This window comes from Tenrec ecaudatus, chromosome 17 (assembly GCF_050624435.1).
Source record: "Tenrec ecaudatus isolate mTenEca1 chromosome 17, mTenEca1.hap1, whole genome shotgun sequence".
Classification (NCBI taxonomy): domain Eukaryota; kingdom Metazoa; phylum Chordata; class Mammalia; order Afrosoricida; family Tenrecidae; genus Tenrec; species Tenrec ecaudatus.
Genome location: NC_134546.1, coordinates 46,211,936 through 46,234,989, shown reverse-complemented (window position 1 = coordinate 46,234,989; position 23,054 = coordinate 46,211,936). Strand labels below are relative to the sequence as shown.

The 23,054-nt window shown below is 38.5% G+C and overlaps 1 non-coding gene across 1 annotated transcript; it reads right to left on the bottom strand.

Annotated features, from left to right (window-relative positions):
• Window positions 1–3,579: 3,579 nt before the first annotated feature.
• LOC142431149 (U6 spliceosomal RNA) lies at window positions 3,580–3,682 on the bottom strand. Its single transcript, XR_012780710.1, has one exon. It is a non-coding gene; the product is annotated as a U6 spliceosomal RNA (small nuclear RNA).
• Window positions 3,683–23,054: the final 19,372 nt, after the last annotated feature.

The following is a 23,054-nucleotide window of genomic DNA, read 5'->3' as shown; positions in this document are numbered from 1 at the left end:
AGTCAATTAATCTGAAGCAAACAAAAAATCAATGAAATCAATAAATCCAACAACTAGTCCTCTAGAAAATATGAGCCTGGAATTCCTGGGTGCTGCTAATGGAAAAAGTTCTTGCAGCTAAATGAGAAACTGGGGGTTCGTGTTCACTCAATGATTTCTGGGAAGAAAGACCTGGAAATATACTTCCAAAGAAATGAGCCATTGAATATCCAAGGAAATGTCACTCAACGGACACTGTAAAAAATAAATAAATTGGAAAGCCAGCCAGCCTGACTAAAGTGAAATGAAAAAAAGAAGCAGAAGCAGAGGAAAAGAAAGAAGAAGAAGAAGGAGACACCCATTGCTGGTATTAATATTAAAAAAGTGATAGTGCTATAAATTTGAAAGCTATTCTATGCCAATATATAACTTTTAGATGCAATGAACAAACTACTAGGACTACAATTTGCTAAATATAGCTGAGGCTCCACCTGATCTCCTTTAACTACATAAGGCAAAGGGAGAATTCATCTCCATACCAGTCCAGGCAGAGGTCAGACATAGAATCACCCCAATCTTTCTCTACCCTGATCTGACACCAGCCATGACCCACTACTTTTTTGCTAGGTTGAAATCATGGCACTCACAGATAAGGTTCACAATTATGGAAGTGTAGTAGGAAAGTTAACAGGATAGTCAGGCCAGTTCAGAAAACATTAAAGATGTAGCCTTTGAGGTTCCATTAAGGATGTTACATTAGAGATGTAACAGCTCTCCATATTCAGCAGCCACGTATCTCTCTCCTGTCCTCATCCTCTCAGTCAGGTGGTCCTTGGGCCTCTTCCTCCAGAGGCTCAGACGCCTTGCGGGGGATTTAGACGAGCTACCCCGCATCAAGCTGGGTTCGAACTGAGGCATGGGGATGACAGGAAAAGAAAGAGCTATGTACAAAGCATGGGATCAGGAGGATTCCAATCTCATGGATGGAAGTCTCCAGTGTATTTGAAGCTTGGTATACAAGGGAATTGGTTACAAAACAAACATCAAAGAATTTAAACATTCCTAAACTCTTATCTATGCAAATGTTACTTAACTAGTCACAGTTTCTTAACTTTAGAATAACAAAAGCACTAGGTTCAAAGACAATCACAAGGATATGCAAGATTCAAGAGAGCCTCAAAGAGATCAGAAATAACTGAGTTATCCCTCAATGCTTTTAGCAGCAAAGTCACAAACAACAGTCATTTTGCTGTGCTTGTCTGCTGACACACAGAGGCGCAGGGGACTAAATAGTCACCCATTAGTAAACACCTCAATCAGCCGGATGCTTCCTACAACGCCTGCCTCCTGGTCTCACTCAATGTCATAATTCCCGCCCTGCTCTTCTCTGTCTCATGTTCTCTGCCCATGATCTCCTTCGCTATGGCCTGGCCTTCGCGACATTCGTCAGTGTCAAACGTAGGCCACCATTATTTCTTCTTCCTGGATGGTCCCAGGAACTCTCTCTCTCTCTCTCTCTCTGCTTCTGGAATAGCTCTCTATACAGAGGAATGGCCACCAAAACCAATTAAGCCCCTCTCACAGTGTTTCATACCCCTACTTGCGTAGTCCCACACAATCATTCGGTGTGAGTTACAAATGGAGGAGCCATATGAAGAAATTTCCCTGTAACCACAAATAGAAAAGTAATTGTACGCAAATCAAAACAATAGAATGCACCATTAAAACTTTCAAGCAAAGAAATTGTCATGTGCAGGTAGTGTCAATGTAGCTACTTTGAAATATTTAAGGCAGAAACGGCATCACTAAACAAATTTTCAGAATTTTTTTTAAAAAGAGAAAGCAATTCCTATGTCTTCTTAACTTGAAATTATATTATAGCAGGGCAGTACAAGAAAGAGAATTTAATTACTAATCTACCTTCCATAAAAATGGATTTTAAAACGTACTAAATTGACTATTAACAAATACAATTTAGTTACTTATGATAAAAGGGAGCCTGCCCTGTGGTGCAAATGGTGGAAAGATCAATTGCTCATTGAATTGTTAAAAGTTTGAACATATCCAATGGCTCCTCCGGGAAAGACCTGCTTCCAGAAAAATTACTGTAGAAATACCCAAGGTATAGTTCCATTCTGTCACAGGGGCTTCTATGACTTCAGCTTGACTCAATGACAAACAACAAAAGCAATATACAATTAAATGATAACAATATGCTAAATGATGTTTAGTCTAGGACTGATTCTAGCATGAATTATCAGTCCATATAATTTTCTAGATTAATTTTAAAAGTACATAATTGTAGTGTAATTACTTCAATATATGCAGAGCAATATTAAATATAGGTAAATATCTATGATTGATTTTTAAATACAGAGATAGAAGGAAACCTCTTCCATCTGATAGATATTTTTCAAATTTTTAAAAACATTATTTTTAATGGTGAAATGCTGAAAGACTTCCCTTTGAAATTCAGAGAAAGAAAGACTAACTGTAATGTATTTTCAACGTTGTATCAGTGGTCTAGCCAGTCTAACAAGACATGAAAAGGAAACAGAGGTCTAAAGAGCAAGAGGGACCTAAAACTTCCCTTTGAATATGAAAAAAAATCCAAAAGGATCTGCAATAATTATAACTATTAAATGGGTTCAGTATTATTAACAGTCATAAATCCAGTAAACAAAAGTAGACTTTATTTGATGTCTGCCACAAAAGAACATTAAAAGTTTTACATGTTACTATTTAATATTTCATATGAAAAGAAAGCTGACAAAATTTTCTAAAAATCTTTAAACCTGACATTACAAAGAGTTATTAAAATGAATTAAATATATAATTAAAGTTATATTTATGAATTAAAATAAACAATGTTATCGCCAAATTCATCTATGGATTCAACACAATACAATTAAAAAGCACTAAGCTCATTCTGAAGAAATTCTATTTTCTTTTGACTTTTGACAATTGACTTCTGACTGTTAGCCAAAAGGTCAATGGTTGGACCCCAGCCTCTTTGTTGGCGAGATGGCAGTTGGTTTTTATGATCTTGGAACCTCTATGGGGAAGTTCCACTCTGGAATATACATACCCTACATATTAATATTTAAAAGTCAGAAAATTAATATAAAAATTGGTAGTATCTTATCTATAATCTTAAGTTTTCCATTGGTGTTGTTTAACTCTGTATTAATTTGATTTCAATATGTTAGAAGGCAAGGATCATACTTCTTTCTCAATAATACTTATTATACATATATTTGGTATATTTAATATAGGCCTTATACAAAATCATAATTCAATAATATTCACTCAATGAATGACTAATTTTTTAAAACCAATGAGAGATAATCCTGTCATCCTCATCCATATATATTATATGTCTTAATACGGGTCTTTCTGTGTTCAAAAATTGTATAAATAACCACAATGTTTTGTCAATACATTTGTAAATAGCAGAAATATTTTGTTTTTATGTGCGTTTTTGTGGAGTGAAGCTACATATTTAAATTAGATTTAAAAGTTATTTAAATTTTATTATTATTATTTTTAACACATACAAAAGACTTTTTATTCTCCTATTAATTTTTGTTATCTTTTAAAGAATATATGGAACACTTCTGAATTTGTATGTCATCCTCGTGCAGGAGTCATGCTAATCTCTGTATCGTTCCAGTTTTAGTACATGTGTAGCTGGAGCAAGCACTCCTATTAGTTTCCTCTTTAATTTTAAATCTTTATTGGGGGCTCGTACAACTCTTACCACAATCCATACATTCGTCCATTGTGTCAAGCATATTTGTACATTTGTTGCCATCATCATTCTCAAAACATTCTCTTTTACTTAAGCCCTTGGTATCAGTTTTTCCCCCTCCCACCCCTGTGTAAGATATCACAAAATAATAATAATGTATAAATTATCAAGGATTTGTGAGGGAGTTCTATAGATTGTAATTGACATGAATGAGAGAGATGCAGTGAGAGGGACAATACAGGTGTTGCCTGAAGTTGGTCAATAGTCTGTCAACATATTTTTCCATATCTATTGATAAACGTGTTCGATTCATTCAGCATTTTATCTGCTGGGCATATGCCTTTACATATTTTTGTAAAGGTCACATAAATCTCGATTCATACATGGTCAGGAAACCACTTTCCTGAAACTCCAGAGCGCAGGCGGCTGGTTCCTGACAGGACGCCTACTGATCTGACCCTTGGAATTGTAATTGGTTGTTGATTCTATAAGCACAAGTCACTTTCTGGATTTTATATTTCCAGTCTTAGATATAAATACACAACAAACTTAAGTTCCTTTTCCTTTTATTGATTTACAAAATAAGGAACACTAGAAGAAATAAAAAGTAGGTTTAAGCTTTTCATTTTTTCTTTTATTTTTGGCTTTGTATATGTGGACTTGCTCTGCACGAGGCTTTCAGCAGCTGCTTCCTCTTTCTGTAGTCTGGTACTGCTAGTCTGGAAGCTCCGCTGAAATATTCATGTGGATGGACTCTGATGGCCTTTGAAGTTCCAGTGACAAAGCTTCCAGCATCAAAGCAACACACAAGGCACCGCAGTATGACAGATTGCCAAGTGGTCGACGGCCTTGAGAAGAACAGGAATTCTAGAACACTTCATGGTGCTCACATGGATCAAGAAAGTAGCTGTGGGAGCAGAACCAGGGAATAAATACTGCGTGGTTTCAAACGGGAAAGGTGCGCATTAGGTTTGTATCCTCTCCCCTTATTTATTCAAACTGCATACTAAGCAAATAATCAGAGAAGCTGGATTTTGTGATTGTTGTATGATTACTTGATTTTTCTTCTCCTAATCTTTTGTAAATTTACCATATAGCCAGCATAATAAAAACCCACTGTTACTGCGTCATTTTCAACTCACAATGTTTTGAGGCTTTGTACATTTTGGTGGGAGTAGATAGCCTCACTTTTCTCCCATGAGGCCTCTAGTGGGTCTGAACTACCAACCTTGAACAGTGTGGTAGTTACATAATCTGGTGTCAATTTGAGAGGACTATGAATGAAGGGGTGAAGTCTGACCTGTCAATCCAGATATAGCCAATGAGGCCTCTATATGGGCATGGCCTTCTCCTAAGGATTTTGGGAATTCCTGAATTACCTCCTTGCAAGCAGGAGACAGACTTGGCTCACTTCCTTGGCTCACTTCCTCTCTCCTGACAAAGCTGACTCCCTGGGAAACATCCCTGAGGAGAAGCCACAGGGACCTAACCTGATGCAGGTAGAACCCTGGACTTGGAGAAGCCATGTGGAAACCCCTGCCAGCACTGAGAAGCTCAAAATGCCACTGGATCTATAAGACTTCCCACCACTTGCCTGGGATCTTGCATCCAGCATCATTGCATGTGTTTCATGAGTCTGAAGAGGACTTTATAGATTGGCAGTAAACATGCGCTAATATCAGATTTATGGACTTGATCTGGACTGGGCTGGGAAATTTTCTCAATATTCAATTGTTCTTGTATATAAACCTCTCTCTTAAAAACATATCAGTCTCCATGAATTTATTTCTCTAGTGAACCCAGCCTAACACACATAGCAATCCAACCTTTATCTGACAGTGGCTCCAGAGCTTAAATGAGCTCCATTTATGTGCTTGCTGGCATTGAATTTAGAAAACTAGCTGAGGGATATTAGTAAGTACTTGAAGTAGGTGTGAAATTATCTACAGATCTCTAATTTTTGTTTCTAGTCCAAGTATCATTTACCATAGATTCAATTTTTTAAAAGTCTATATGAGAAAACTTAAGCAAATATACACTGAGAACAGATAAGAACAAAAAAAGAATTAGCTGCCCACTTTGGAGGAAATTGCTGCTGAAATCCGTATGCATAACAAAGGAAAACATTGAAAGCTTCATTAATGGAAGCAGAGCATTGTCAGAGATAGTGCAAGAGATTGGGCCCTTGGGCCCAATGGCACTCTAAATGTGACTGAGGAAAAGCTGCTTTCTTAAAGTACAGTAGACCAGGGTGACTTGTATGGAGTAAAGTCTGTGGGATATAAACCTTGGGGTCTTCATTTCGTGATGGGATACAATTCAGAATGAGAAGGCATAGCTGTAAACATTAATAAGTGGAACTTGGAATGTTCTAATTGTGAATCTATGAACATTGGAAGCCTTCAAAAATGAAATGGAATATATAAAGATTGATATCCCAAACATTGGTGAGCTGAAATGGATGAGTATTGGCCATTTTTAATCTGAAAATAATATGGTTTACTATATTGGGAATGACTCTCAAGAGAAATGGCACTGTATTTTTTTGTCAAAAGGTAAACGCAGTTTTGTCAAAAGGTAAGCACAATTTAAAAGGACAACTCTAGAAGACTAAAATATTATAATGAACTGTGAGAAGGCTGAGATTGAGAAAACCAAAAGAGAAGAATAAACTTGGCATATCTTAAACTGAAGGAACTCAAGAAAAATCAAGTCTCCAGTTGCAATATCGAAAGATTCTAGGGCCAAAATACTGAATGATGCAGGAAGCATCAATAGAAGATGGAAAGGATGCACAAAGTTACCATACCAAAAAGAACATTCCACCAAAAGTCAATGTTCCACCATTGCAAGAAATATCATCTGAGAAAGAACCAACCCTAATTAAGAAAGGTGTTCAAGCTTCAATAAAAGCATTAGGCAATAACAAGTCTTCACGAATCGATGAATATCAATTGAAAATGTTGCAACCACCTGCTGCCGCACTGGAAACGTTTACTTGCTGATGCAGGAGGATAAAGGTGAGATGCAGCACCCTGAATGCAATCATTGCTTGCATTCCATATACAGGGAGTTCCCTGGCATGCCACAACTTTATCTTACAAAAGGCAAAAGCAAGCACGGGGATGGGGCCTGCTATCCCAAAGAAAGATGAGCAAGTTCTTTAGAAATCAAGTCTTGTTCTGGAAACCTTCTGGACCCAGAGGAACAGTAGTGGCAAGGAACATGGGTTATCCCAAGTATTGTGAGCCACTAGATGCTGAAAGACAATAAGGACCTTCCTTCTCAAAAGTTAACTAACAGAGAGAAGATCTTTAAGAGCTGGCACTATGAACTCAAACTTCTGTCACCCTAAAATGTGAGAGAATAAAAGTCTGCTTGTTAAAGTCATCCACTTTGGGTATTTCCTTTATAGCAACACTTGCTAAATACGATAGAGAGGGAAATGTGTGTCGTGAAGGCAACAGCGAATGGTTTAGGCAGTGTGGTGATGGGGCACTTTGGGAGGCAAAGATAACCCCTGTGGGTCAGAGTAGAACTGTGTTCGTGGAATATGCAGTGGGTGAAGTTTGAAAGTTTAACACTTTCTTCTGAGCATCTCTGAATGGAATCAAACTCCAGTCCCTTGGTTAGCAGTCCATGCATTATTATGGAGCGCATGCAAATGGACACAGTGGTAAAGCCCAGGGTATATGCCAGTGAGCATAAAAAGGGGTTTTAAATTCTCTGACTCTTACTCAGAAAATGAACCTATGCACAAGACAAAATGAACCACTCTTCCTGGGAGCTAGGATTGTTCTGGGTATACAGATAGCTAAAATGAGAAATCCTAAGTCCCTTATAAAAAAATGTAGCATTAAAGAAAAAAGGAAAAATAACCATTGTGGTCTGGACATATATAATATCACATGACAGACCAAAGAAGAGATGTTGATTGACAAGTATTTATAATTACCCTTTCTTCTCCATCCGTTCATGGCTAAGATATTTTTTTCCCTCTGCGTCAATGCCCTCAACTATTTATAGAATCTATGACTTGGGTATAGCTAAACAAAATCTAACGAAACTCAACTAATATCAATCTGATATTAATACAATATCAAGCTGAGATGGAAGAGAAAGGGAAGGGAGAAGCAAACACCTTTGAAGATCATGTGAGAAAAGGTTAGAAGAGAAATTTATGGAAATGACATTACAGGATGGTGGAAAGAAGTGTCTCCACAGGTCTGTCTGAATAGGACAGGCTGGATGAACTATCTGGAGGAAAAACAACGGGACCGACAGTTCCAGGGGGACTTGGGATGGGGGGTAGGGAGGGTAAGGAAGTGGTGTTAACAAACACAGGGACAAGGGAAAAACATGGGACCCCAAATGGTAGAGGGGGGGGGAGTGGCAGGCCTGGTGGGAAATGATCAAGGGTAAGGTTGCTTAGAGAAGAGGTATACTCTAGCCCAGGTGGTGACAAAGCATGGTAGTAGAGCAGGAGGAAAGTCAAGGGAGATGGAGGAAAGAGCTAGGAGTCAGGGCATTTATGGAGGTCTAGACAAAGACATGTACATGCAAATATATATAGGAGGATGGGGAAATAGATCTATGTGTCTATATTTATAGGTTAAGTATTAAGGTGGCGGAAGGACCTTGGGCCTCTACTCAAACACTCCCTCAATGCATGAATACCTTCTTTTATTAAATTGGAACTCTATGATGCTCACTCTCCCGACACAATGGCTGGAGCCAAAGTGGGTGAACAAGTAAAGGTGGTGAAGAAAGCTGATGGTGCCTGGCTATCAAAAGAGATAGTGACTGGGGTCTTAAAAGCTTGAAGATAAACAAGCGGCCATCTAGCTCAGAAGCAACAAAGCCCACATGGAAGAACACACCAGCCTGTGTGATCGAGTGGTCCCGAAGGGATCAGTTACCAGGCATCAAAGAACAAAAAAATCATATCATTGACTGCACACCTCCATGATAGGATTGCTGAAGACAAATGGGTGCATAAGCAAATGTGGTGAAAAAAGCTGATGGTGCCCGGCTATCAAAAGAGATAGTGTCTGGGGTCTTAAAGGATTGAAGGTGAACAAGCGGCCATCTAGCTCAGAAGCAAAAAAGCCCACATGGAAGAAGCACACCAGCCAGTGCGATCACGAGGTGCCAAGGGACCAGGTATAAGGCATCATGCACAAAAAAAAAGATATAAGTGTGTGTATGTATATATATATGTGTGTATGTATGTGTATATGTATGTGTATATATATATATATATATATATATATATATATATATATATATATATATATATATATATATATATACCATATTGAATGAAGGGGGAAGTGCAGAGTGGAGACCCAAGGCCCAAGTGTCGGCCAATGGAGATCCCCTCATACAGGGGTTTAAGAGAGGAGATGGGTTAATTAGGGTGCGAGGTAGTACCGATGAAGAGCACAGCTTTCCCCCAGATCCTGGATGCTTCCTCCCCCCAACTACCATGATCCGAATTCTACCTTGCAGGGCTGGATAGGGCAGAGGCTGTACACTGGTACATATGAGGGCTGGAGGTACAGGGAATCCAGGGTGGATGATACCTTCAGGACCAAGGGTGTGAGGGACGATGCTGGGAGAGTGGAGGGTGAGTGGGTTGGAAAGGGGGAACTGATTACAAGGATTCACATGTGACCTCTTCCCTGGGAGAGGGACAGCAGAGAAGGGGGGGAAGGGAGACTCCGGATAGGGCAAGATATGACAAAATAACGATGTATAAATTACCAAAGGCACATGAGGGAGGGGGGAAAGGGGAGGGAAGGGAAAAAAAAGAGGACCTGATGCAAGGGGCTTAAGTGGAGAGCAAATGCTTTGAGAATGATTGGGGCAGGGAATGTATGGATGTGCTTTATACAATTGATGTATGTATATGTATGGATTGTGATAAGAGTTGTATGAGTCCCTAATAAAATGTAAAAAAAGAAAAGAGGAGAAAAAAATGATTAGGGCAAAGACTGTACAGATGTGCTTTATACAATTGATGTATGTATATGTATGAACTGTGATAAGAATTGTATGAGCCCCAATAAATTGTCAAAAAAAAAAGAAATTTGAATAGTGTCATTTTTGAGTAAACGTCACCTCAATGGCAATAAGCCTAATACATATGTGTATTTGTGCACATGTGTGTACAAGGGTTCCAGTTGTATAATATAGCACATATGTAACATAATATACTGTGCATAAAAATATATTTGCAGACAAATTTTGTCTGCTGCTAACACTAGTGAATTGTTTTGTTTTTTCCCTTCCAGTTGATGAGTTCTTAATTTAAAGACAGAATTAGAAACTCCATTTTTAGAGGTGTATGTTATATTTTGAAATCAGGAATATGGACATATATATTTTTTAATATTCACTTTTAAAATCATTAAATGGATCTTTAGAAATAGCCTATCCTCTAGAAACCTTTTTAATAAAATAAATTTATACCAAAAAAATGTTTTTACCAGGTTAGTGGATGATTTCACTCTTAAAAGTAAAAGTTAGTCATAGATTATTTCTGACAAATTGATTGAAAATAAGCCTCTGCTTGCAGAGAGATATCATGTGCAAGATTTCAACCCAGGGCAAGTTAATATAGTTGAATCATATCTCTTGAGAATTATGATTTTGTGCTATTTTTATTCTCTCCTGGTTTGTATAGCTATGTTTCAGCTTCCTAAAACTATTACACTGTAAAACGTTTATTGCAATATGTCGTGGTGAGAACTTACTTACATTCTTAACATAAAGGTCTATTTCATATTGTGACATGAGAAAGAGAATGCATAAAGATGCATTATTTAACCCTGTCACTTTTAATCAGAGGCAAAATAAAGAAAGAAGAAAAAGCTTTTTGGAGTTCAATGATTTCAATTCCTAAGTAAAATGATAGTTACTCGGTTTCATCAATGTAAATCAAATGGATCACTAGTAATTAAAATATGCAATGTTAGCCTTCTTAAGTAACTCTGTATTTGCATCCTAAGAAAGAAAGGGAAAAAAATCCTCATAGATAAATCAATTCTCTCTGTCCAATCATGTCATCATCTCCATGTTTCATATATTGTCATAGCAACAATTGACTTCATATAGCCTACTCAGCAACCAAAGACGAAGAAATGTACTTTGAGGTGTGTGTGGAATATGCTGCAAAAGATGATTTTTTTTTTAGATTGCACAATAACAAGGAATGATGCATCAACCTACTGAGTTTTCCTTGGCCATTGCAACAAAGTCAATACTTAGCTTCTGCGTGCAGGGCGGCTGTCACTGTCGATTTGCTGTGATTTCTACAGCCTGACAAATGAAGGATTTGAAGGATGTCCGGGGTTCCTGGAGAAAATTAAGGTGTGATAACCTATGAAGAGTTCACCTTCAAAATATTTCTATGTGAAACCTGGAAATGAATATAATTATTCATAATATTAAAAGATATTGAAGCTAATATAAAACAGCAGAAAAACCCTCTATTTTTCTATGTACCCCCTTTGAAGCATTCCTCACTACTTCATTGTATCTAAGTCATCATTTTTATTAAAAATTTATTAAAAAAAGTTTGCCACACATATAGGAGGAAGCCAGTATGTATTTTCAACTGAGTACTCAACATCCATTGTTAATCCCCTCCCCCAATAACATAGTAATAACATAGTCATAGATTTGTAAATTTCTATATCCGGTGGCAGCTAACATTGTGTGTTGAATTGATCAGATTAGGGTTTTCATTGGTTTGGCAGCTAATATGTAATCATCTTCCATTTATTGAAATGATGCAAGCAGTCAAGCAGTTGAAAGCTGTCATTAAAAGAGTTTCATTGGGGGAGGTGGTCTGCACCCAATGCACATGCATGTTCTGGTGAAATTTCGTTTCTCTAAATCCTGCAACTGACTTACTATTCTTTGATTTCTGGTTCATGGGACATGAGTCCGCAAGCTACCATTTGCCTTTAGATCTGGGATTTGCTAGAACCCCCAGAACAACGAGCAAGCAGCCTTCTGTGTGACTTCCAATTTGGAGTTCATCAGCCCCTCCTATCACAGGAGTCAGGAGAAGTCTTCTGATTTCAACATAAACCACAGATTTTGTACTTTGCAGCCTCCCCAACTCTATGTTCTAATTTTTTGAAACCTCTGTATAGCATCATATCCATCTATCTATCTGTCTATCAATCTGTCTATCTGTCTATCTATCTATCTATCTATCTATCTATCTATCTATCTATCTATCTATCTATCTATCTATCTATCGTTTTATCTCTCTCTCTCTCTCTCTACACACATCTGAACTCTTCTGTCAGCTTGCTGCACAGGGGTGTTTCTATGATGCTGGACACTAGGCCACTGGAGCAACATAATTGGCCAATATTCAACTATTTCGAAAGGTAGCATATGACCAAGAACCCTTGGTATTGAAAGAATTCCAAGCTGCATTGAAGGCGTTGGCAAAATAAAAGTTTCCAAGAATTAAAGTAATGCCAATTGAAATGGTCAACAAACAAATGCAGGAAGGAGGAAAGATTGGTGATGCGGGGATGGTAAAAGAAAGTGAAGTACATATTTTGAGGGTTTAACAGGATATTTTTCTTGAGGTGGACTATGTAAATATATAAAATGAAATATTTTTAAAAAAACAAAAACAAAAAATCCCTCCTGGGTGGCTGGGGAAAATAAAAACCGAAATGGAATTGGAGTCTTTAGTGACAAGTAAGTTCATTTCAAATAAAAAAAGAAAGCGATTAGCTAAAACTTCAGTGTCATAGATCAAGTACTACAAATATGGCGGAGGTTTAATACTTGCGTCCTGAAAGAAAACCTTGTGGTAACAGAGCTGACGGTGCTGAAACCAAATCCAAAGGCAGCAAAGGAGCGGCTGAATTACAATACCAATTGAATTTCCAACCTTGAATTACTTCTTAGGTAAACGTGAGGGCAGATAGGGACATATGGGAAGATAAAAAGGAATCTGGGGACAATGAATCCCTAAATTCTGTTGAATAAGAGCTTATTCTGTTTTTGGTTGCCGCACCACCTCCAGCAAAACAATGATCTCTTTTACTGCCATCTGTTGTGCCTGAAGAGTCTTGTCGGAGATACTACTTTGGGCTGAATCTGCATCATTGGCAAGGGCATTGCCTGGAGCAAGTGTCATAAAACTACTTGGCTGAATGTTCTTAGGGCCCACCCTTGCCCATTTTTGCTTCTAGACTTACAAGTGCAATTAAACCTTAGTGAAGTGTGATTAAGGCTAAGGTACGATATGCTCCTAAAGAAAGAATTAATTTTTCACCTCTGCTGAAAATTCAATATGTCAGCAATAGAGACTGACACTGAGTTCCCCATATGCCAACATCCTCTAGAGCAATCAACTAACTACCTGGTGGCAGATGAATCCCACTGGACAACTGCTCTCATGGAAATGACAATTGTTTTTCTTATTGGGATCCAAAGTTATTGTGGTTTCCCTTCCTTGTGCACAATGCTTCTGCTGAAACTACCATTTGTGGACTCACTTCATACCTTATCTACCAACACAGTATCCACCACGCATGTCCATGGATCCTTGAATGCACTTCACTGCAAATGAAGTATGTTGGTGGGTGCCTGACCATCAGATTGATCAATCTTCCCATGTTACTTTTCATCCTGAAGTAGATAGCTTGACAGAGCTATTGAATGACATTTCAAAAGTATAACTGTGATGTAAGCTGGATGACAATACCTTACAGGATGGGGGACAGATTCTCCAGGAGGCTGAATGTGCTCTAAGCCAGTGTCCGACATGTGGTACTGCTTCTCCCATCGCTGTGATCTATCTGTCCAGGAATAAAGGGATTGAAATGTGAGTGACACTGCTCATTATTATTCCTAGTGATCCACTCACAAAACTGTTCCTTCTTGTCTCTGCAACCCACTGCTCTGCTGTTCTAGATAGCTTAGTTCCCAATCAAGGACAGGTCCCACCAGGAGAAACGACACCAACTCCACTGAAATGTAGTTTAAGCATTCCATCTGACCATTTCCATATCTATCTGGAGCAACAGGCAAAGAAGCTAGTTACTATCTTGGTCCAGTTGTGAGGATTTTGGTCTTCTTGACGTTGAATTGCAGTCTATACTGAAAGAAAGAATACTTTGACCTAAATCAGCAAGTGCTTCAAATCCTCCTCACATTCAGCAAGCAAAGTTGTGTCATCTGCATTTCAAGTTTTTAATAAGCCTTTCTCCAATCCAGATGCTGAGGTCCATATAAATCAGCTTTTCTGGTTATCTGTTCAGCATACAGACTGAAAAATGTCTGATACAAACTCGTAGTTGCACCTAACATGAAAAATGAACACACATTCAACCAAAAGGGCATTAGTTCCATTTATATATTTTGGTAAAAAGTAATAGAAAAGTGAAAGAAAGAAGACAAAGATATTGTTTTGTTTTCCACCTTTACAAAATATAGGAATGTATAAATATACAATATATTTGCACATATGCATATTTCATATTCACTCCAAAAGTATTGCTACAAAATCATACAAACCTATATTAACCAAAAGTATCACAGTATGAAGCTATTGTTTCTCTTCCACCTGGGACTATAGGTTTCTGAAGATGGTGTTACCGTACCTCTAACTCTTCCATGAAAAAAAATCTGCACTCTTATATTTACACAATGTCAAATCATTACTCCTGGCATTCTTAAGAGGCTCAAATGATAGTTTTTTTTAATTTGTTAAATAATTTTATAAATTTTTAAGCATTGCTGTGAAGAAAAATGTCTGACAAACGTTCCTACTTTTTTCTCACCAGTGAAAATTTCCATTTAAAATTTTTTTCATCGTAATATGCCCTTAAGGTAATCTTGTGTCCCTTGAGAGAATCTATAAAGGTTATCCCTTTGGGACGCTAAAACACAGTTGCCATAACCTTCTGAGATGACTTATCTGCTTTGAATACAACTGCCCAGCAAATCTCCTCAAACATCACCTTTTGATTTGATTTTTAACAAATCAACCTGAGACTGAGGCAAGTGCATTATTTAAAGATGTTGTCTGCAGCCTTCAACTAATTACAGAGATAAGTTTCAATATATTTTGTTTGGAATAAACTCATGTAGCTATATGATGGGTAGCATTACTTCTCCACTTTATGTGACTGTGTGTGTGTGTACACATATAAAAAAGCAAGGAAAAATACTGAAACTAATTACAGGCCACATCTATACAATTGGTCACATACGTATTGCTTGCATTTAGAACTACCTGCTTCCATCAGTTGTTCTGCAGCCCCTTTGCCCTCAGCAACTACCTCAGCTCATCATAGTCTTTTGCTTGATAGGATGGCCCAGATTTTCATTCTTTAAGGAAGGATCTGGGTCATTTATAGTCATAGTGATATTGTATTATTGTAATCGTCCATTGAGTTTAATTGTAGGGTAAGGTAGCAATAAGATAGGTGTTGAGGGATTTCTTGTAATTCAGACATACACTTTTTCCACCTCCATTATGTAATATCAATATGATTTCCTGTTATAAACCAGGATCAGTCATACAGCCAATATAGACAAAAATGAGTTGTCAAGGATTTCATCTTACTTGTGTGCACAATCGGTGCTCTGCAAAGGACGCATCAGTCAAGAGAGCCAAGGATGCATTGTGTTGGGCAAATCCGCTACATAAGACCTCGTTAACATATTGAAAAGCAAAGATGTTTCTTTGAAGACTAAGATGTGTCTTACTCAAACCAGGGTATTTTCAGTTGCCTCATAGACATGTGAAAGTTGAACATTGAATAAGGATAAAGAAAATTGTATGCATTTGAATTATGGGCTGGTGAAGAATGTTGAAAGCATCATAGATTTCAAAAAACAAACAGTATAACTATGTTGAAAAAAATACAACCAGAACACTCCTTAGAGTGAAGATAGGCAAGATTTGGCTCATGTGCTTTGGACATATGGTGGGGGGCCAGGCCCTGGAGAAGGACATCATGCTTGCTAAAGTGGAGGGGCAGCCAAAAAGAGAATGTCCTCTATAAGCTGGATAGATGCAGTGGCAACAACAATGAGCTCACACATAAGAACAATTATGAGGATGGGACAGGACTGGGCAGTGTTTCATTCTGTTGTATGTGGGGTCACTATGTATGGGGACTGGCTCAGAAGCACCCAATGACAAGAATATTTACCATTATTTAAGTTTTATGTATGTCATAAAGGGATGTTTACAAACACAAAGTTGATGAAGCTGGGGGTTGGTCTGGGGAGGCTACCATGGTAATTTTTAAAATTATTTTATTGGGGGCTTGTACAACTCTTATCACAATTCATACATACATCCATTGTGTAATCATTTGTACATTTGTTGCCATCACCATTCTCAAAACATTTGCTTTCTACTTGAGCCCTTGGTATCAGCTCCTCATTTTCCCCCTCCCTCCCCACTCCCACCTCCTTCATGAACCCTTGATAATTTATAAATTATTATTACTTTGTCATATCTTACACTGTCTGACATCTCCCTTCACCTACTTTTTCTTTTGTCCATCCCCCAGGGATGAGGTTATATGTAGATCCTTGTAATTGGTTCCCCTTTTCTACCCCATCTTCCCTCCACCCTCCCAGCATCGCCACTCTCACCAGTGGTCCTGAAGGGATCATCTGTCCTGGATTTCCTGTGTTTCCAGTTCCAATCTGTACCAGTGTACATCCTCCGGTCTAGCCGGATTTGTAAGGTAGAATTGGTATCAAGATAGTGGTGGAGGAGGAAGCATTTAAAAACTAGAGGAAAGTTGTATATTTCATCATTGCTACACTGCACTCTGACTGACTACTGGTAATTTTTAATTTTGAACGCTTATTTTTGTCAACTTGTGAAGGCTATGATTCTCAATGTTTTTTGAAGATATTATGTAATCAATCTCTATTTTGTGATCAGTTGTTATCAGCCTGTCAGTTAAAAACTGGGGTTCCTTGTTTGTGCAGCCTGTTGTAAACTCACCCTCTTTCAATCCTATATCTTTACACTTTAACCTCAGGTTCTTGAGATCTGAGCTAGCAGTCTGCTTTCCAACTTATAGATTTGGGGATTTGTCAGCTCTCATAACCCCAATTTGGGTTTCATCCTACAACCATGTACTTAGGAGAAGCCTCTAGTCTGGAGCTGGACCAAAGGATTTGAGACCTGCTTAGATCCACAATTCATGCTCATGGAAGTAGTAGTCAACAGGAAAAAAAGGATGCTTCAAAGTGTTGAAAAGGAAGGATGTTATTTTGAGGATATTCCTGACTCAAATCATGATCATTTCAATTGCCTCATATGCATGCAAAATGTGGATATTGAACAAGGAAGACTGAAGAGACACCAAAGCATTTGCATTATGGGGCTGGTGAAGAATATTGGAAGTACCATGGGCTGTCAAAAGAGCAAACGAATCTGTCTTAGAAGAAGTATGGCCAGAGTGCTCCTTAGAAGCAAGAATGGAACAATTCTGTCTCATTTATCTTGGACATATTGTCAGGAGACCCTGGTCCCTAGAAGAGGACATCATGCTTGGTACAGTGGAGGGTGAGTAAGGAAAACAAATCTAAACTGTAAACTCGATTGACACAGTGGCTAACACAATAGGCTAAAACATAGGAACAGTTGTGAGGCTGGGCCGTGACCAGGCACTGTGTTGTTTTATTGTACACAGGGTTGCTATGCGTTGGAACAGATGACACCTAACAACCACCACAACAGCAATAGTCTCGACAACATTGCAAGCATTTTTTTCCATTGGAACCATTTTCTTGAAATAAATATTTTATCTATTGTTACATCTATGACTACTGGTTTGGCTCCTCTGGAGAATGCAGCACAAGTTTTATGTGGAGCCTGTTGAGAAAATACAAATTATACTGAATAAAACCACAAATAGGTCATTGTTTTATGATCTTGGGAAGGTTCTCCAAAAACAACAAGAGCAACATCATCATCAACAACAGAATGTTCCTTAATTAATGTAAATGAAATGTTTTCTTTTCAAAGTCTTGTGTGAAATACGTTTAGATGTATGATTGTTTAGTTGATTTCCACTCAGTAGACAGGAGAGTCATTATGAATGGTTTTCCTCTCTGTAGGGAACCTCAGCAGAGCCTGATGGTGATCCTTGTATGGGAAATCACGTGGAAAAATATCATTTTGTTTTTTAAATATTTTAATTTTAGAATATAGCTGTATTTATTGCTTTATCTAGAATATACAGTGTTTATAAAATATTTCATATGAAGGGCAATGCCATATTGATGCAGTTATTCATAAAAACAGAAATCTGGGATCAATTCATGTGCGACCTTGACATCTGCACTGCCAGACCTTATTCTCTGACCTTGGATATAAGGTATACCCTTAAGTCCAACTTGAGCCTAAAATTTTATTTTTTTGTTTTAGTTAATGAAAAAATGCTGAATAATGAAATTAAGAATCACAAAAAGTGAAACCTTGCCAATCACTCACAAAATCCTCTCGATAATATTTTCATTTTCCCAGTCGTTCACTTCATCCGCATGATTTAGTTTATCATACAGTGATGATCTTGAAGACAAAGATTTAGCCACTTCATGGTTATCTGTCTCAGTTCTGTCATCTGTAAATTTTGCATTTCAAGAATACTGAATCAGATTAGTATCACATCAAGTGGTTGAAGCTTCTTGGAAGAATGACCTTATGTTAGTATAAGGAAATGCTATTCAATTTTAAAAATGACTTAGTTCCTATGCGCCTTAGTTTCTTCTCTACTTTTTAAATGTTGGACATCCTAGTACTGATATTTGCTTTAAAAATGGTTCTGAATTTATCAAGTTGGTTTTAAAGCATGTTAAAATTTAGACTGCAAACGGTGACAAAATAAAATAGAAACTTAGTATTCTTCCTTTAACTTCTAGACACTGTCCCAGAGGGTGGATTGTCAATATATTGTCCCGATTGTACCTTTGGATCACCTCTGGTGGTAAAAGTCAGACAGGTGATTGAAACATCTCTCACAGCGCTCTCTAAAGGTGAGATGTCCTCAAGCTTGCACTTCTTTCATTGTTTTGCCTTTACGCATTTTTACATCAAGTTCAAAGGCAGCTCTGTCACCTATTTTAATTAGAACACAAGACCTTCAAATTATATTTTCTCTGCCACCCACTCCAAACCCTCAGTGTTTCCACTATATTTATTTATCATAATCCCCTTCCTACATCAGTGACTTAAAATCAGAGACTTAAAGTCAGATATTACTTAAAGGTGGATGTCTTTTAAGAAAAAGTGATGGACCAGAGTGCTGGGAAAGGATACATCCCTGCCTATGAATCTACATCAATCTACTAATTTTCAAAAAAGTAATCAGAGCCATGTAGGAGTTAATTCCCAAAGAGGATATGTTAGTCTGGGTAGACTAGAGAAACAAATCCATGTGTATAAGAAAAAGATTTATATACAAGAGCAATTGAACACTGAGAAAACACCCCAGCCCAGTCCAGATCAAGTCCATAAGTTCGATATTAATCCATATGTCCGACAGCAATCTATAAAGTCCTCTTCAGACATCGAATGTAGAAGACCACAGGCCAGTGGGTTAAAAATCTTTGGATCCAGTGTCATTGCAAGAGTCTCAGTGCTGGCAGGGGTCTCTTTGCGACCCACTCTCCCTCTACCCTCCCAGCAGTGCCACTCACACCTCTGGTCCTGAAGATATCATCCGCCCGGATTCCCTGTGTTTCCAGTTCCTATCTGTACCAGCATACATCCTCTGGTCTAGCCAGACTTGCAAGGTAAAATTTGGATCATGATGGGGGGGGGGGCGGGGAGGGTGGAGCATTTAGGAACTAGAGGAAAGTTGTATTTTTCATCTTTCTACATCACACCTTGACTGGCTCATCTCCTCTCCTAGACCCCTTTGCAAGGGGATCTTCAGTGGTCTACAAATGGGCTTTGGGTCCCCATGCTTCACTCCCCCCCCCCATTCACTATGGTAAGATTTTTTTGGTTCTGATGATGCCTTATACCTGATCCCTTTGACACCTCGTGATCACACAGGCTGGTATGCTTCTTCCAGGTGGGCTTTGCTGCTTCTGAGCTAGATGGCCGCTTGTTTACCTTTAAGCCTTTAAGACCCTAGACGCTATACCTTTTGATAGCCAAGCACCATCACCTTTCTTCACCACATTTGCTTATGCACCCATTTGTTCTCAGTGATTGTATCATGGAGGTGTGCACCCAATGATAAGATTTTTTGTTCTTTGAGCCTGATAACTGATCCCTTTGGCACCTCGTGATCACACAGGCTGGTGTGTTCTTCCATGTGGGCTTTGTTGCTTCTGAGCTAGTTGGCTGCTTGTTTACCCTCAAGCCTTTAAGACCCCAGATGCTATATCTTTTGATAGCCAGGCACCATTAGCTTTCTTCACCCCATTTGCTTATTCACCCACTTTGTCTTCACCGGTTGTATTAGGAAGGTGAGCATCATAGAATGCCAATTTAATAGAAGAAAGTATTCTTGCATTAAGGGAGTACTTGAGTGGAGGTCCAATGTCCATTGGATACCTTAATACTAAACCTATAGTTATAGGCACATAGATCTATTTAGTCATCCTCATATGTAAATATATTTGCATATGTACATGTTTTTATCTAGACCTCTATAAATGCCATTTGCCTCCCAACTCCTTTGACTTTCCTCCTGTCCCACTATCATGCTCAGTCCCCACCTGGGATTCAGCAATACCTCTTCATTACATTACCCTTGATCATGCCCTACCAGGCCTCCAACACTCAACCTCACCACCAATTTGGATCACTTGTTGTTCCCTTGTCCCTGGATTTGTTAACACCACTTCCTTTCCCCCACCTCCCCCTATTCTATGTACTCCTGGAACTGTTGGTCCCATTGTTTTCTCCTCCAGATTGTTGATCCAGCTTACCTATTTATACAGACATGTGGAGATAATAGCATGCACAAAAACAGGGCAGAGCAAAACCAAGTAACAATATACAACAAAACAATAAAAACAAACCACTGACAAAGAACAAAACAAAACACAACAAGAAAGAAAAGTTTGTAGTTAGTTCAAGGATCATTTGTTGGCCTTTAGGAGTATTTTCCAGTCCAGTCTGTTGTCGCACCATGCCCTGGCCCCAAAGTCCACCTTCAGCATTCCCTGGGGACCTTGCTGCTCCATTCCCTTGCTGTTTCGCTGCACTCCCCTACTGTTTGGCTCAGTGTGGCGGGATCAGTTCGATTCCCACACTGTCTATCTGGTGCTGTCCCTGCAGGGCCATGGGTCAGTGAGGGGCGTTATGTCTCATAGTGGGGCTGGCCATGTGGTCCTCTCTGTGGACTGGCTGCTCTAATTGGAGTCATCATCCTCAAGGCCTGGTGGGCCAGGATGTGCTCCACTCTCTCCTATTCCCCCTTTATCTGCTCCCATGTGCTCAGATCAGATATGTCCCTGTCCCGGAGGTGCAGATTCAATGCCGTCTTTTGAAATAAATTCTTCTGGGGGGAGCAATAGGCATCCACTTAGTATTTGGTACTGGAGCCAGCCCTCCAGACCTCTCCACTGATTCCGTACTCCACACCAGAATGTTGCATTCACACCTTGAGGCACTGGGTTGAAGTCTGGTCCCTCTTTCCCTGTGGAGATATAAACAATACCCTCCCCTTGAGTCTGTTAGTGCCCCGTGCCCCCGCTACCCATTTCTTCCTTATTTTCATCCTTTTTTTTTCTCATTTCCTCAACTTCTCCCCAGTTGTTTACCATGTGCAGCCCTGCATTTGATGTGGTTCCTGCCATCCTACACGGTCCTCACCCCAAGAATGTTTGTATACAGTAGCTTTTTCCCTATACCCCTTTTGCATTTTTTTTAACGCTTACCTCAGCGGACTCATGTTGTACTTGTCCTTTTGTGCCTGACTTACTTCGCTTAGCATGATTTCCTCCAGTTCTTCCCATGCAGCGATGTGCTTCCTACGTTCATCACTGCTTTCTAGTGATGCATAATACTCCATTGTATGTATATACTACAGTTTTTTAATCCAATCATCAGTTGATGGAAATTTGGGTTGCTTCTAACTCCTTGCAATTGGTTTTACTTCTTCTTTACCCGACTGTACACCCTTGATATTTTTCTGTTGTCTTATGGTATTGGCAAGTACTTCTGGCACACTGTTGAATAAAGGTGGGGGTAAGGGACATCCTTGTCAGGTTCCCTTTTTCAATGGAAAGGTTTTCAGCTTTTCTCTAGGGAGTGTAATATTGGTTTTTCTTATATAGCTTCCATTGTATTGAGGATTTACCCTTCTATCTTCTTGAGAAATTTTAGTAAGACTAGGTGTTGGAAATTGTCAAATGATTTTCCTGCATCAATTGATATGATCATATGATTCGTGTCCTCTTTTCTTGTTGATGTTATAGATTTCATTAATTGTTTTTCAGATGGTGAGCCATCCCTTCATCTTTGGTATGAATTCAATTAAGCCATGCTGTATTATTTTTCTGATATGTTTTGTTTCATTCTATTGGCTAGCAGTTTTTGAGAATGTTGGGGATCTATGTTCATGAGGGATATTGGTCTGTAATTCTCTATCATGTGGGGCTCCTTGCCTGGTTTGGGTATCAGTGTTTGCTGGCTTCATATAATGAGTTTGGGAGCTTGCTGTCCATTTCTATGTTTGCAAAGTTTGTATAGGACTGGTGTCAGCTGTTCTCTAAACACTAGGTAGAATTCTCCTGTGAAGCCATCTGGACTAGGGTTTTTTTAAGTTGGGAGTTTCTTGATGAGCTTATCTATTGTTTTCTTTTGCAATGTGTTTGTTCAAGTTCTTAATGTCCATATGCATTAATCTTGGGAGAGAGAGTGATTTTCTAGGAATTTGTCCATGTCCTCCAAATTATTGAACCTGTTGGAGTACAGTCTTTCATTGTACTGTGTTATTAATCTTTTTGTGTCATTAGGGTCTTTTGTGACTTTCCCTCTTTTGTCTCTAATTCTAGATATTGGTGACTGCTTCTTATTTTCTTTTGTTAAGTTTACTAACATATTGTTGATTTTGTTGACCTTTTCAAAGAACCAGCTTTTTGTTTTATTACTTTTTCGCATTGTTTTTCTCTTTTCCAGTTCATTTATTTTTTCTCTAATTTTTATGCTATCTTTTATTTTGCTATTGGAAGTATTATGCTGATGATTTCTAATTGTTAGCAGTATTAAGGTACTAAACATGATAATCTCCTCTATTTTCATGTGTGCATTTATTATAATAAAGTGATCTCAGGTAACTGCTTC